Here is a 17,593-nt window from a genome sequence, read left to right as displayed (position 1 = left end):
CAGCCTGGGATACACGAAACTAGAGCACAGAAGTCATACCTTCAAGGAATATATCACATAGCTTGTGCTTTAAACTGTGCAAACATTAACTGACTCAGAACAAACTATATTATAAACTTAATGGTGCTAATTACAAGTAGAATACAGGTTCAAAGAACTGAGAAATCAAGTAGAGCTGAAGTTTAGGGAAGAAATAAGATACACCATCTCTTTCGTTTCTTCATGGGTAACAAATGAACTACATTTCCCAGAAACCCACTTGGCAGCTGATAGTGGCCATCTTATTAAATGTGGCTAACAGAATGGGAGGAAATGGGCTGTACTGCAATGTAGGCCTGGCTGATAAAAGTTAGTTGTCATTCAGGAGTCACTATGTTCTTTTCCCTTTCTGTCGATATGATCCAATTGGCATGGCGACCTTGGGAGCCAGGGCTAAAAGTGGTAATAGCTTACAAACCAAAGTGCTTTAAAAACCATCGATGAAAGAGAGGCATCTACTAGCCAGGTCTCCTTTTCAGATTTGTAAGAAGTGAACTCCTATTGTTTTGATTCACTGTACTGCTTTGCATTTGCTGAAGCAGCAAATTTTACCAGAATAAATATAAATTCAGGCTGAAAATACCACTGAATATATGCAAGAAAGTGAGGGCTCTGAAAATACTTGCTGTGCTCTCGCTCTCGCTCTCGCTCTCGCTCTCGCTCTCTGGCTCTTATGTAGCCCACTCTGAATTCACTATGTAGCCAAGGATAACCTTAACATGGGATCCTCCTGCCTCTGTCCTCCCCCAAGCCCCATCCCCAATCTCTGGGATCCCAGGCAGTGTCAATACATTCGGTTTTACGAGGTGCTGGGGATCAAACCCAGGGCTCTGTGACGTCCAAGCAAGAACTCTACCACTCAAGCTCCAGCTCCCGCCCTGTGTTTTTTCTTTTTGGCTTCTGTATATATGGCCATTAGCAGATCAAAGGTATCCCCTGCCTGGAGGGCTAGTAATATCACTGAAGTAGAAACACAAGAGAAAGAGGACCAGACTCTTCTAGTAGGATAAGCACTCGGCCAGTCACTCCATTGAAAATAACCCCAAATTTATTTTGCAGAGTATTTTCTCACAAATAATTTGAAGTGTATCTGTGAACTAACAAGAAAATAAGACACACTCAGAAGAGAACACTTGATTTTTGTTTTTACCCTGAAGGCATTTAACAAACGGGAAGAATTTGAACAATTTCCATAGCATAGCGGGGATAAACCTGGTGTCATTCACCAATCCAGGATTCACCATAAAACAGAGTAGGACAGGAGGCACAGAGCTGTAAAGGAAACAGCCGAAGTGCCTGTTGTAAACACTAGAACAAGGTCAGAGGGGAGAGATCTGTACTAAAAGTGTGCAACCACAGGATAAGCCTCACTTCGAATGGGTGGGACTCAGATTTTACAAATCAAGACTGATCCCAGCACCCAAGCAAACGAAAATATTATTGCCGGAGAAACTCACATTCAACTGTTAACTCAAAGAATTCCCATGCATAGTCTCCAAAGCAAAGCGACAGGAAAGTATATTAAAGCAAAACAATAGACAATACAACATGCCAGAGGAAACAGAGAACCATGAACAATCAGGACAGAAAACGCAGGGCAGAGCCGAACCCACAGGTTTCACCCTTTAAAATGATCAGACACAAAACAGAAAATAAGTGTTCGATTAAATAATGCTCAATATCTGTAGGCAAGATTAGATAAGACACAGCACACATTGTAGACTGTACTTAGAGTCTAATTGATGAATTACACTTTCATATCTGAAAAAAACAACTCTTCAAAATAAATGAACTCTAGTAAGTTAGAAAAATAGTACAAAATAAACACCAAGATTAAAGAGGATGAAAAAGACAGGGGAGATAGCCTACATCTTGGCATAAAGCAGGAGTGGTTAACTTAGAAAGAATACCCCATAAGGACAATATTCTGAGAATCTTCCAGAACCAATGGGGTGGGGAATCAATTCACAATTCTGGAAATCCCAAGTAAAAATATATGTTAAAAGAAATTTGCAACTGGTCCCTAAATGCACCATGCAGGAGGATCAGGAGTTCAAGACCAGCTTTTGCTATATAGCAAGCTCAAGGCCAATCTGGGCTGTGTGAGAGCCTGTCTCAAATAAAAGAAAATAAAAACAATAAAACCTTCCCACCAATGTTCTTGATAATAAAACTGCATAGCCTCAGATAACAAGAATGTATTTAAAATTGGGAAAGTACTCTTGAAGCATGTCCAACACACGTGGAAATGAGTTAGACGTCACTGATAGCTCAGCAGCAGCAGATGCCAGAACATAACAGGACACATTTTCACCCCAAATCCAGTTGTTAAAATCAATAACAAAAAGGAAACACAAGGGGCTGGAGAGATGGCTCAGCAATTCAGAGGACTTGCTGCCCCCACCCCCCCAAGAATCCAAGTTCAGTTCCCAGCACCCAGGTCAGGTGACCTACAACCATGCTGCAGGGGCTCATTTGCCTCTGACTTTCATGTGCACTTCACACACATACACATTACCACATGCAAACTCACATATCCACAAATTAAAAATAATAAAAAATAAATCTTTTCTTAAAAATATAACTTAAAAAATACCTAGCAGTGGCCAGCAGGATGGCTGAGTGGGTGAATGACTTGCAGCTCAAACCTGATGACTTGAGTTCAATTCCCAGATCCCACAGTGGAAGCACAGGACCAACTTTTGAAAATTGTCCTCTGACCTCCACATTATATGGCATTTGGCCCTGGCATTTGAGACGCAACCCCCATCTACACACACACACACCACTAATCAATAACCCTTGGGCATAGTGACTTATGTCTGTAATCCCAACCCTAGGGAGTCTGACTCAGGGAGACGGCTGCCATCAGATCAAAAGCATCATAGCTACCAAGAAAGACCCTGTCTCAAAGAAACTGGAAGAAAGGAAAGAAAGAAGGAAAAAAGGAAAGACTTCCATAAGCTTAAAAAATCTTTTAGTAGCTTATTAAACAACAAAAAAAAAGGTAATAAAAAACTTAAAACCATTTTAGAGCTAAACTTATTAAAACTTCCGAAAGCTAATTTAGTTCTTAGGATCTAATTGATAGATTGGGTTTTTATATTAAAAATATTCAAAATTAATGAACAAATGGCAACCTTTGGAAGTTACAAAAATAACCAAACAATAAACTTCAAGATTAAAAAGAATAAAGACACAGAGAAAAACTAAACAGAGACACTATGAAGATGATTCAAGGTGCTAAGAGGTTTTTTTTTTTGGAAGCAAGCAAACATACAAGTGATATTTTAGGAATGAAAATAAATTGTGATATCATAAATATTTAAAACACTATCAAACATGATATACAATCATATATCCTCAAATGTCCAAACTCAGAAGGGAATGTGGTACAAGAATACAAGGGGGCTTCATACAGCTGCAAAGAATGAAATCGTCTTCTTTGCAGGAAAAAAAACTAAACGCACCATCACGTGAGGCGAAGCAAGCCAGACTCAGAAAGACGGTCACGTGGCTTCTCCCATAAGCAGAACTGAGATTTAAGAATATAAGAAATATGAAAGCAGAAAGGAATGGGGCCAGTAGGGGGCAGAGGTGAGGGGATAGGAAGGAGGAACCGATGCATGCATACATACACACACACACACACACACACACGAGCATACCACAGTCTAACAAGTCATTCTATATGCCAACTAAAAGGTCTCAATGGTCATGAATTGCTAAAGCGGAATCTAGAAGAAAGAGAGTGGCGAAATAATCTTAATACAGAAGAAACGGAGTCAAGTCACTCTTAGAAAGTGGATCCTCCAGAGACACTGGAGGAGTAAAACCTTTCAAGCTTATGCAAGCAAGTCTCAACAGCAGAAGAGAGCACTCTATCTTATTCTAGACAGTTTAAACAAGACAAAGCAGCGACGTCAAGACGTGGTGAGAAAGAAGAGCTAGGTCCTGGAGAGAAGGCTCATGAGTTAAGAGTTCTGGCTGCTCTTCCAGAGGATGCAGGTTCGATTCCTAGGACTCACGTGTCAGCTCACAACCACATGTAACTCCAGTTCCAGGGAATCCAATGCCTTCTTCTGGCCTCTAAAAGCACTAGGCATGCACAGGGTACATAGACTTACATGCAGGCAAAACACTCTAAACATAAAATTAAAAGTGTTTCAGAAAAGAGAACTATAGAACTGAACTACACTCCTGAACACAGACATAAAGCTCTAAGAATTCTCATCAAATCAACCTCATCAATGTACATAGATTTACAAAAGTGATCTCATTCCAGAAAAATAGTTAATTTAATACTTTACAAATCAACTAATGAAAATCATCACATTAAAGGGAAATATGTATAAATAATACAATGAATATAGAAAAATAATTTGACATCTATGCAAGATCTAGGAAATAAATTTAAAAAATGAGAAAATAAAAATAACTTTTGCACTGGACAAAGGAGTCTACAACATATCCTGTCAATACTATACTTCTGATTATGACAATATGTTTTGGGTAAGGTCACCAACATGACATTGGGCCTTACAGAGACTTCTCATTCTCAGTTCACTGTGATGAAATCTAGCTAGTGCAGCAAGGAAAAGAAGCCACAGCTACAAGGATTGGAAAACAACCCAGATGTTATTTACATGTGATATGATATAATTACCTATAAAAAATTCAAAAGAATTTGTAACACATGATAGAATGAAGAAGCCTAAATTATTTCTGGATAGCATATAATATGCAAAATCAACTTCATTTTTTGACCATATGGATAACCTTGGATACAGCAAGTAGCCTACAAGCATAAACATAGCTCATGCTCACTAAAAATCACATGTAAAAGTTGATGCCGGCACTATTGCTAAAACCACACACATCAGACAGCAACTAAAGAGCACAGTATCACTACCTGTAACAATCAGCCCCACATGAATCCTCAGAAACAAAAGTAGGAAAACCAAACACAAAAGAGAATACATTGTATAGTTAAGTTTCATTACGTTTTATGTATTCACTTTGTGTGTGTTTGTATGTACCTGCATGTGTGTGTAGATCACAGAGACCTGTTGTAAGAGTTGATTCTCTCATTCCACCATATGGGTCCTGGGATTTGAACTTGGGGTGTGAGGTTTAGTGGCAAGCACTCTTACTCACAGTGGTGGCCTGAATGAAAATGGCTCCTATAGGCTCACAGGAGTGATATTATTGGGAGCTGTGGCCTTGCAGAATAGTTGTAGCCTTGTTAGAGGAAGTGTGTCACCGGGGGCGGGCTCTGGGGTTTCAGAAGCTCAAGTCATGCCCAGTGTCACTCTCTCTTCCTGCTGCCTGAAGGTATGGATATAGAACTCTCCAGCACCTGTCTGCCTGCACACCGCCATGCTTCCTGCCATGATGATACTGGACTAAGCCTCAGAACTGTAAGGCAGCCCCAGTTAAATGTTTTCCTTTATAAGAGTTGCCATGGTCATGATGTCTCTTCATAGCAATAAGGTCCTAACTAAGACACCATGTAAACTATCTCATCAACCAGATTATTTTTATATAAAATTCACACACAGACAAAACTAGCCAATGGTGCTCAAAATTTGGGAAGTGATCATCTTCAGGACAGAGTGGTTTAAGGCACAAAGGAACTTCTTAGATGTAGATAAATGTTCAATTTATTGGTCTAGATGTTGTTATGTGGATACAGTCACTTGAGAGATGACTCAACAGTTAAAAACTCTTGCTGCTCTTCCAGAGGACCTGAGTTCAATTCCCAGCACCCAAATGGTATCTCACAACTGTCTAACTACAGTTCCAGGGCATCTGACACTCTCAAACAGGCATATATGCAGTCAAAACACCAATGCACATAAAATAAAAATAAATCTTTTTAAAAAAATCAAGCTAGAGATCAGTGTTCTTCACATGTATGATTCAATTAAAAGTTTTTTTTGTTTTTTGTTTTTTTTTTTTTGTTTTTTTTGTTTTTTTTTTTTTTTTTTTTTTTTTTTTAGACAGGGTTTCTCTGTGTAACCCTGGCTGTCCTGGAACTCACTCTGTAGACCAGGCTGGCCTCGAACTCAGAAATCTACCTGCCTCTGCCTCCAAATTGCTGGGATTAAAGGCATACGCCACCACTGCCCTGCTCAATTAAAAGTTTAATAACTCAACTAAGTATATCTAACACGCTGGTCCACAAACCAAAACACAGAAGGCAATGCAGCTGTAGATCTGGGAGACAGCTCACCTCGAAACAGATGTAACTGTGGACACAGATATAAGTAGACAAACAATGTTTATATGTATGTGTAAGGGATTCAGATATAATATTTAGATATCTATTCTACTGTATACTATAGTTGCATGTGTACGTGGATGTTGCATTAAAAAAATGAACCTGTTTCATTTTTCACCACACAAGTTTTGGATGGACTCAGGCTGAGAGTCAAGGTCACTCAGCCTCAGGACCCTGAGCTGCCTCTGCCTTTGAGAGAAATAAAAGAACGAGTTCCACATTAATGCTCATACCTGCCATCACAGGCGAAAACATGGAGCTGAGGGCTAGGGGAGAGAGCACGGTAGAGTGAGCATTGGTCTTAAAGGGACACTGAGAATGGGGGCACCGCTGGAATTATCAGATACAGCTAAGCCATAAGACAGGTACTACCTCTTGATGCTCAGGTGTGTGTCGGGAGGAAGGTCGCCCAGACACGAGACAGGAGCTGCTTTGTTCTACACACTAAAGGTTTTAAGTCATCTAAAATGACAATCTACAACACAGACAATGAAAAAAGGCTGTAGCCGGAGCACGACCACACAATGACAGGGGAACCAGAGAAACCACGACAAGTGTGGGGACACTTGTTGTATAAACCAGTGTATATAAACCAGATCCCAGGCCCTTCCCCAAGCAGCAAGGACAAGGATTACAGAAGGAATTAAAAGTGTCGCAGAGCACAGGTTTGATAAGGTAGGTATCAGGGAGCCTCAGAGCCGTCTCAGTGGACAAGGGAGACAGCAGTAATATTAACAAAACAGCAATAAGAATAGCTCAGTAATTCTGACTACATGCCAGGCTCCATGACACGTCCTTTTTCAAGGACTCTAGGATCTAGCTTCTCCAATAATCCTTTTAGGATTCCCATGTTACTTAAGGAAACTGCAGCCAAGACTGGGGTCTAAGGTTAAGCAACTCCCTCGACACACCCAGCTGGGTTCGCAGAAATAAGTTGGAAAAAGGAGGTCTAGCATCAAAACTCAGGCCTGGTGAGTGGTCTGGGGGTAGAAGGCTCTGAGAGTATGGAAAGAGAAAAAGCTATCAGGACAGAGCCTCTCTGAGGTCACACGTGGGATTCTCGGAGCTGGGCACCAGACAGAACTCATTTAAGACAAGAGGAACTGAACAACAGCAACAGAAGCCTCGGGGATAAAACAGATGCTTGGAGTGGAGACGGAGTCCAAGTTTCCTAACCTGGAAAATGAGGAGCATGCGAGAGACAGAAAGCAGAAAGGAACAGAAAAGAACAGAAAAGAGACACTTCCTTCCTGGAGATTTCTACCCAAATGACTCTAAACTGTCCACCCCATCCCTTGGTCCCATTCTGCAGCACTAAAATCCCACTCTCTAGGGACATTTACTCATTTGCAAGCTCACAAGGTGGCTAAAAGGACACCTGTCCAGGCTAGGATGATGGCTTGCTGTGTAAAACGTGAGGCCCTGATTTTTTCCATCTTCATAGACAGCTGGTCCACCTGTAATGTGAGCACTGGGAAGCAGAGACAGGAGGATGCCTGGGGATCGCTGGCCAGCCAGTCTAGCCAAAAGCAAGAGCTCTAGGTCCATGTTTCAAAAACTAAGGTGGAAAGCAACTGAGGAAGACACCTGATGCCGCCATCTGACACTCACATGCACACATACATGTATGTACACATGCACACACACATACATATGCAAATATGTACATGCACACTTAACACACACACACACACACACACACACACATGCACAACTGTAGCTCTAAGTCTTGGAGAAGGAGCTGGTGGATACAGGGTAACAGTGAAAACTGCTAAGACGGCCCTAGCTTTGTCCCCTTTGTGCCTGATATCCCAGTACATGACAGGTCCATCTCCCAAAGGTATCCAGGCCCAAACACCTACTCGGGACAAAGCTTGCTCTGTCAGCTCACATGGGGACTTTAGATGCTAAACTGTGAGTCCCCCGAGAGTGATCCTGAGTCAGGAGCTGAGAGTTCCATCTTCCATACAGTTTCAGTTTGCCCAGCGCTCTAGAGAGGGACAGCTCACTCACTGTTGGATGTCTTCCTGTCCCTTCATGGAATATATAACCTTCAACTGCCCTTGCCAAGATGGCATCGGAATACAAAGTTTAAGAGAGCCACATTTTTTAAAAAGTTCCACTTAAAAGGTTGGTATGAGTTGCAGAGCAGGTAGCACAACTGTTTGCAAGGGATTGGGCACAGTCGGTGGTATACAGTAGGTGTCTAATTAATGTTCTCTGAATCTGTGGATGATCCATTTCCCTACATGTACACACGTCTTTAGCACCTTCCTCAACCAATCCCTCGAAGTGATTTCATACATGTGAAACACACAAACTCACACATGTGAAGCAGGAACGTACTCCATCATCGGGTGTGGATGATTTATCGGACCCCTGCGAGAGAACCTGAGAGCCAGGAACACACACTGCTGAATCTCTCCGATTGCTGGTTCTAACCATCCAGCCGCAAGTATCCGAAGCACAGTAGGAGACCCAGAAAATGATTAAATAAAAAAGCAATTGCAGAGCTGCTGTTGTATTTGCACACCCGAGCTTGTTGCGCTGTTCCTACTTCCAAAGCTGCATATTGTCAGGGAATCTGTTTAAGGGTTAGAAATGCCGCCAGCAGCCAGACTGGGTTGACTCTCATGGAATTCAGGAAAAGCCTATGTAGTGGGCAGGATCATTTGTTTACCGAGTAAGCGAATGTGCTCGGGGATGGCTGAAGACAATCAAAGAGATGAAGATGGAGATGTAAACTCACCAACAAGGGGTCTAAGGGGCCCCGCCCATCACTTATGGTCATATATGTGAACACGAAAGTCAACAGGCAAAATCCGTTTCTTCCCAGAATCATCAAGAACCTTCGACATCCCCTGCTCCCCCTTTTCTAGGGGGAAAGCTTCATTTCATCGGTGGAAGGGGGTGTTATCACTCCCAGGCAAGAAACCATCAGACCATTTGTGTGTGGTCAGTGGGTGGCAAAGGCTGTAATTTGGGTTCAGGAACTGGAGGTGAGAACGAGCTGGTTCTTAGAGAATTTGTGCCTCTGGGAATGTTCTTGCCTCAGTTCCCTTGTGTGTGGCATACATGCCACAGTCATTGTTATTAGTTACTGACATCAACACTAGGTTATTATGAGATTCAAATGAAGTAAGGCAGCAAGTAGGATCTAGTGAAACAAGCCCCTTCTCAGGACAATGTGATTCTTCTGTCATCCAATATGGCCAATGTGGCCCAGAGAAAGTTGTTGATTCTCGAGAGATCGTTCTACATGCTAATATAGTCCCAAGAGATGATGCAATGGTTTTAATTCAGAGATGGTTACTAACTCGTCAGTAGTGTCTAGCTGATTTCATTTTAAAGTCGATACAACTATTTATTTATTTTATTTTGAGTTTCTCTACGTAGCCCCAGCTGTCTTAGAACTAGCTCTATAGACCAGGCTGGCCTTGAACTCAAGAGATCCACCTGCCTCTGCCTCCGGAGTTCTGAGGTTAAAGGTGTGTGCTGCTGCCACCACCACCTGGCTCACCTATACAACTATTAAGTGTCTTAAATCAGAACTTTTCAAGGCACGAAGAGATCTTTCTGGCTTTCCAAAATCAACCTTGAATGACATGCTAAAATCCCCCTCCCAAGCAGAACTTGCTCACTCTAGATCTTGGCTTCTGTACTGGGCATACACTGGCCCACACTTAGAAACAAACGCCCTTCAGGGACAACCATAGCAGCATCCTGGTAACTGGTGGGCAACCTTCCATTAAAAAAAGCAAGCCCTTAGGTTGCGTATGTAGTTTATTTGATAAAGTGCTTGCCTGCTATGCACAAAAACCTTGGTTCAATCCCCTTACCACACAAAGTGAGCATGAGGGTGCACACCTGTAACCAGGTAGGAAGATCAGGAGTTCAAGGCCATCCTAGGATATATGAGACCCTGACTTAAAACCAAAGCAACAAAACAATCAAAACCAAAACCAAGTCCCAAGAATATTGAGCGGTAGTGCCCTGCTCCAAAGTGGGATAGCTCTACCCTGCTCAATAGCCTTGGAAGGTTCCGCTGGTTTTCCAGGGCTCTACACACTACTTCCTTCAAATGCAGGTGGGAGGAGGCAGGAGGAGGCCTTAAACAGCCTGCCCATGAAAAGCTTTATTCAGTGCAATTCAATAACTGAAAGTTACCCACAATCATTTCCATCCACTACTGCGACTGACAATTTTGTGCTTTCTACTACTTTCATCTTTTAGAGGAAATGCTTTCTTTAAAAAATGGTTGGAAGCTCTGTGGCTTCCTCCAACACTGATTATTTTAATCACGATCTCCAGCCCCGTGCAGACAGTGGGAGCGGGGCAAGCACAATGCAAGTAAAGGGAGAAGGGAGAGCAGGAGCTATGTGCCCCTTTCTTCTAGACTCCCTCGCTGTGCAACCTCCGAGGACCAACGCCGAGAGATCGTCTGTGCCCCTCGGAACAATCCAACTCCCTACAGCTTGCTGGGGTCTCTGCTGCCGGCTCATACCTCTGGCTCAGCTTACGGACTTGTGGAAATCAAGGGTAAGGCTGGTGAGATGGTTCAGTGGGTACCAAAGCTGGCGTGCGATCCTACTTGGTGCTAATTATAAAACAGAATCCTAGAACCCACTCTCAAAACCTGTGTTCTGACCTCCCATGCACCGCTGCACTTACATCATATACACAGATAATGATATAATAATAAAGAATAAAGAAAAAATGTAAATGCAAGCTAGAAGAGGATTCTCCTGTCCAGCACACCTAAAAGTCCCTACTACCGGTTACATCTGGAACACAAGGGGGACCTGAGCACAGTCTACATACAATCTACACTGTTTCCATAGTAAAGAAATAATTGAGTCTACTTGATGATATTCAAATATCATCTCAGTGTTATCACCTTACGACACCCTTGAATCTGCCAAGCCAATGGAGCTTCCTTTCCCGGGTGACACTATATGAGCTATCTCTACCCCTGACAGAACCACACTGACAGAGACTGAATGAATCCAAGCCTCCCAGCAAGTTGGCAGTGGACCACCTTGGTCACACCCACATGCTGTTCCTATAACTTATAAAGGAGGCCTGCATTTTTACACCCCTAAAAAAGACTTGCTCCTCTCTCACTATAATGGGTCTGGGACTTTTTCATGTAGTGACTGGTCAGACCTTTCTCTGGGTTCCCATTAGTTTCTCAGGATGTGTTGGGAGACATAACTGATTGTTACCTTTCCCCTCCTCCTCTCTCTGAGAACAAGGGTCCTCTGAAATTGCCCAGGCAAAAGTTCTTTTTAGCTGAGCTGGCACAGGGCCCTGAAGGCAGTTCCCTCCGGCTTCCTTAGGAGAATATTTGGGGCATTTTAAAAGCAGTGGGTTTGCAACTCTGTTGGCAGAGTTCTGAGTTCTAGGGCTAGCCCCAGGTACTGCCTGGAGGATGGTCACCACCTCTGGGTGCCTGGTTCCTCTAGAGTAGCTAGTTCTTCTTCGATTCAATTCAGATATCAGGATCTTGCTTAAGATTCTACTTGGTGCTAACTACAAAACAGACACGATGGCTGAGAGAACATGTGTGGTCCATTCCAATAGCTGGTTCTATTATGGGGGTCTATGTGCTTACAACCTATCAAGAGGCTTGCCCTTCCTCCCACCCCTCCAGAGTATGGAACATTCATGAACTGAAGCAATTAAACACATGCTTATCCAACGTTTAAAAAAATGAAATAATTATTTCAAATAGTAAATGCTTTCAAAGTGATGTTTCTCTCTCAAGCGCCTTTATATAAATGCGCACCCACCTTGTGTTTCCTGCTACCATCGAGGTTGGCACATACCTGAAAGATGGTCTTTGTGAATTTTTTTCCCTCAGAAGCAAGGAGGGAAGGACAGTGCTCCCACCTCTCTCTCCCTCTCCCCCTCTCCTTTTCCCTCCCTCCTTTGGCATTTGGTATTCTAGAACTACTGTTAAAAATTTGGCACAGCCATCAAAATAATGGCAGCTTCAATGATTCTGTCAGTGACTTCCTGACAACTGGGGATGAGTTAGGACTTCACCGAGTACCTTGCTCATTTGTATTGGCGAACAAAGCGGTACCTGACAGTGTAAGGATTAATTCTTCTAATTCTAAAGTCAAAATAGAAATTCACAGAATCGCCAATGATTTGAAGCGAGCTCATTGTCCCTACAACTCATGGTCACCTTCTTTGAACTGAGCAAACTCTGGGGCAGGCCGGAGCAATCGAGTCGAGGTAGAGTCTAGAAACTAACAAGTCTCATTTACTTCCTTCAGTTTGTAAAAACAAGCAACTGACAGGTTTCCTGCCAATGGCAGTTTTGCCGTACTTGCAGATAAGTCCTCAACAGGAAATCCTTTGCTGAGAGGGACCAGTTATGTCATCAAGTCTCTGAGCACCAAATATTTGATAAAGTGGGGATCGTGAACTACACCTGTAATCAGATCACGGACACTCCATGGCTCTAAGCTGTTTCCTACGCCCTCGATATAGGATATTAAATAAGCATTAAAATACATTTAGTAGCTCTGTCATCTCTCCCCACCTCCTTGAGGCAATCAGTTGAGGAAGACAAGGGAGATGTAATGTTCTTTTAGAAGGACCAAACTGCAATTTAAATAAGTTTTAAAACCGTTTTAAGGTGGAAAAAAAAGTGCAGAGCTAAATACACCATGTATGGAAAAAAGTTATTTCTACACAAATATAAAGAACTTGAAATTTACGAGTCTGGCAAGGTGGAGGGTGGTACAAGCACATCTTTAATCCCAGCACTTGGGAGACAGAGGCAGGCTGATCTCTGTGAGTTTGAGGCCAACCTGCTCTACAGAGTGAGTTTCAGGGCAGTCAGGGCTACACAGAAGAATCCTGTCTTGAATGAATGAATGAATGAATATTTTAAAAGGGGGTCTGGAGAGATGGCTCAGTAGTTAAGAGGTCTCTTCCAGAAGACCCAAGTTCAGATCCCAGTGCCTACATGAGACAGCTCACGACCGTCTGTAACTTCAGCTCCAAGGACCTCTCTGATATGTGTCCATACCCACATGCAGATATATACACCCACGAAAAATTAACAGTAATAATAATAAAATAAATATTTTTTTTTAAAACCTTACAACTTAAAGATTGGCACTGACACAACGGGTCAAATCCTAGCAAATGTGTTGGTTGTTACATCGACAACTTTTACTGAAGCGCGTCCAAGTCAAGACGTATGCCTGGTTATTTTCCAATTAGCAAAATGCATGAAAAGAGGACAGTGGGGGAGGTGGTTAAACTTCTCTCCCTGATACTCCTCACCATGAATAAGATAGAGCTGACATGGGTGCTAGTGGCTTGGGGGAATTCCCTCCCCCTCCCCCCATAGCCTCAAAATGAAAGCATGGCTCTCCATTCACAGAAGACGAAATGCTTCCCTCCATCAGCTGGGCAGCCCTATTTGCAGTCTGGAAATGGTCCTCATCCCACTTCGGAGCACTTCCTCTCCCTGCTCAGCCGCCAAGAACTGCCCTTTGCTCCCTGGTGCAGCCTGAGAGAACCTGTCCAAAATCCCAGAGTCCTTCACGATCAAACACCTCAGCTCCACCTGGAACCGGCCCGAAAGCACCTTAACACTTCATTCCGCCTTTGCCAAATGACTCTTCCTCCATAGGCAGCACTCTGGTCTCTCAGTCTGTAAACAGGACTTTGGTTCTAACAGTGGGCACACACCTCTAGCAGCAGACACACTTCTACAACTAACAGCTCTGATGTATTCTTTGCAGCCCTTCCCCTTGTTCAACTCAGAGGATACAAAATGCCAAGTAAGCAAGAATGCTCACCCTGGCTTTCATGCTCTTCCCTGAACTACTTTCAATAAAAATACAGTTATGAAATCCAGAGGGCTGCGTTTTTGGTTGTTGTTGTAAAATGACCTTGGTTTGACAGGCGTGGTCTCAGGTTTCAACAGATGTTGTAGGAAAGCTAACAAGCCAGCAACTTCTCCAGGCATCTGTGATGACATGCAGGACAGGGCTTTTTTTTTTTTTTTTTTTTTTTTTTTTTGTGGTGGTCATGGTAGTGAATGCATGTGTGGTGGGGGTGGGGTGGGGTGACACTTCTCAGTTTCTATGACAACCATGTCTCCATTCCTGGGTTACTAGATACCATCTACTTCCTGTGTCTAAATATTTAAACCAATCAGAAAAGTGTTTATACGGTTAACAACTTCTGGGACCCAGTTTCTTTAATGAGGCACTTTAAGGCTTAAATGAAGATGTCCAGGGGCGGCAAGCTGTCTTATAGGGATGGGCTTCACCCCTATCTCTAATTCAGCCTTCTGTGGTAAAAGAACCCTCCCCCCTTTTCTTGGATGTGAATGTATTCTGCTCAAAGCAGACGCCACAATTTCTTGCAACAGTCTGCAAGCCGATCATGACTGCTTGCCCCTCATTGTCTGTTTTCTCATTCACTGTCTAAAGACTTAGATTTAGCGCGAGAAGCACGCTAATTCACAAGGCACTTAAATTATCAAAGTAATGATACAGTTAAGCTCCCATCTGTTGGCGTAGCTATTTAAATGTTCAGATGAAAAAAAAAATTAGGAAAAAAATTAATTCCAAGTTGAGCAACTTTGCATTCTACAACTCATGAACAGAAATCACTGAGCGGGTATTGTGAAGCCCCACATCTATCAATGCAAGCTAGAAGCTGACATCTGCAAAGAAATTTGTCACCAAAATGGCCTACTTTATCTGGATAGAAACAACAACAAAAAATTAAAGATAAAGACACCCAAATCGAGCCAGATGCACCCGGATCGAAAAAAGCAACCTCGAAGGAACCCATGTACAAGAAGGCAGATCTGAAATTAAGACAAGGTTTTAAAAGAAGGTTTCGGGTGACTGTTTTCCTAAGTCCCCATCTGACTGACCAATCAGTGTGAGAGTTAGAGCGGGCTCCAGACATTCGTGTGGATCTTCAGGGCTCTCTGCACCCTCAGAGCTGCTCCCCCTGGCTAAGGCAGAGCTGGAGATCAATGAAAAAACAGGGAACAAAAGGGAAATACTGCTGTCTTCCTCAGCTCGGAAAGCCAGTCCCATTTTCCTCAATGAGCCAGTAGCACCCAGCCTACAACAGCGCCACGGGGGAGCTTCCACCAGCCCGGTCCAGTCCTTTCCGAGCTAGCAGTTTCGCCTTCGCAATCATGTGTCCCAACGCTAGCACAACCTGGTGACGGAAGGCTCCCGGAGCCCAACCAATTGAAACTAATAAATTAAATAAATTAATAACCCCCACGATTAAAAGCTCCCAAGAAAGACTGCGTTCCCCTTTCCCAAATGTCATTCCCAGACTATAAACAAAGCATGAAAAATAGTCTCCCGGGCTAGGAATCTGGGTTTTTCTCCTCAAAGCAACGTTTTTCTCCAAAACCAGAAACATTCCTGCTTCCTTCAACGGACACTCCGGTTTGTCCATGTCACGCCGGGATATGCAGCTCCGGTATTTGAAAAAGAGGTTTAAACTGCCCATAGACACTCTGTTTATAATTGATAGCAAAACAGTTACGACAGCGATGCTGTAACTCTGCCCCAGCCAAACTCCACATTTAACACGTTGGTTCCTTGAAAATACAAGTCATGCCTGGGGACCCTCCAAAGACGCCTCCCTCCGAAGTCATTAACAGAATTACATCAATTATTCGGTAATTTTTATAAATATCCATTGTCTGCAATTTTTAAAAATAAAAATGTAAAACCAGCTATCTACAAATTCCAGAAAAAAACTTTTCTTTCTTTTCTTTCTTTTTTTTTTAAATGAACTTACTTTTTTGAGACAAAAACTAATGAAAATAAGCAACTCGCCATCCCTGGGTCTTTCCCATTCTGGGCTGCATGCTATAAATCAACCCGAAACTAGGTGCACAGATGGGGGCGGACACCTTAAGATAAAAAAAAAAAAAAACCAAGGGTGCCCCCCAAAATGGGCAGCCTGGGCAGCGAGGCTCGGGGTGACAATGCTAACCCGGGCAGAGGCTCGCTAGGCAGCCAGCGAGCCGCGTTTTCCTTACCTTCGATCGCCTGCCCCCCAGCTGCTTCTCGCGGCCGCATTGGGGGGCTGCGGCGGGGCTGGACTCGCGGGGGACCCCGCCGCCGGCTCGCGCCGTCTCCTAGCCGAGCTGCACCGACCGCGGCCGGAACACCCGGCTCCAGCGCCCGGCGCCTGCACGGGGTCGGCGGCTCCGCTCCCACCCGGGCCCGGAGTCCTGCTGGGTCCTAGCGCTCGCCGCCCGGGCCTCGGCCCGCTCTGCAGCCTGCACGTACTGCGGGGCGGCCGGGGAGGGGAGGGAGCCCCGGGAAAGCACAAGCGGGAAAGCCGAGCCGCGGTGGGTGCGGAGAAAGCGGAGCTCAGTACCAAAGCCTGGTTGTGCAAAGAAAGGCTCTGGCTCCAGCCGAATTCCCAGAAGGCAGATGCTAGAATCTGCAGCCCGGGCAGAACGCACGAGCGTGGCCGGGAGGTTTGCTCTGCTCCGTGCACCTGTGGTATAGAGTACGCTCACAGAAGGTGAGAGGCATCGCGGGATCCTCAGAGATTTCAGAATATCAGGGAGGGAAAAAAAAAAAAAGTGGACAATTTGTGCGCTTGAAACCAGTTCCGCGCCCCCCCCCCATTTGCCCCCGTTGGCAGTTTTTTCCCCATTTTGCTTTCTCTAGCTTTATAATTTGTGTTTTAAATAACAAAGCCCCATATGGCTCACCACGTAGTCATCTGATTTTCAAAAGACCTCCAAAATTACATCAAAATATGCACCCATGTATCTCCTAAGAAATCAACTAGAGAGAATTAATGGTGGCATATGGTGTGCCTCCTAGAGAAAACTTAATTACAAATTAAAACAAATGCGAAAATTCACAAATCCCATAAACCAAAAGTAAATTATGATCCTGGATTGATTCACAGATCAGCTCGTGCCATTAGGGGGACTGTGGAAATGCTACCTTTCTTTCTGAACAAGAGTGTTACCTTGCAAGAGTTCACTAAACCAAGGGCTCCCAGCCCCACCCCCACCCCCACCCCAACTTCCACCCCTCAGGCTCTCGGCAACTTTTTGGTTCTGTATTACTGTGGCCCACCTGGAAGGTCACTTAAATCTTGCAGGTTCCTCCTATAAGAAGACAATTCCATTAACCCCCTAATTCACGATAGCAGTGCTTTAGTTGGGGAAACCTGTTTGAAGGACTTAGCAACCGAAAGTATTCATTCCTTCAAGGATTCTTCCAGCCTTCA

General features: G+C 43.8%; 1 protein-coding gene across 4 annotated transcripts in view; it reads right to left on the bottom strand.

The window, feature by feature from the left end:
* The window catches only part of Foxn3 (forkhead box N3), a 362,922-nt gene extending 346,364 nt beyond the window's left edge, over nucleotides 1–16,558 (bottom strand). For 3 of the 4 annotated variants that reach the window (XM_076921433.1, XM_076921431.1, XM_076921434.1), the window contains exon 1: nucleotides 16,377–16,558. The gene's annotated coding sequence lies outside the window, so the exon portion shown is untranslated. The remainder of the gene's footprint in view (nucleotides 1–16,376) is intronic. The other variant, XM_076921435.1, reaches the window with a different exon arrangement.
* Nucleotides 16,559–17,593: the final 1,035 nt, after the last annotated feature.

Source organism: Arvicanthis niloticus, chromosome 23 (genome assembly GCF_011762505.2).
Source record: "Arvicanthis niloticus isolate mArvNil1 chromosome 23, mArvNil1.pat.X, whole genome shotgun sequence".
NCBI lineage: Eukaryota > Metazoa > Chordata > Mammalia > Rodentia > Muridae > Arvicanthis > Arvicanthis niloticus.
Note: the sequence above shows the minus strand (reverse complement) of the source record. Positions and strands in the feature narration are given on the sequence as shown.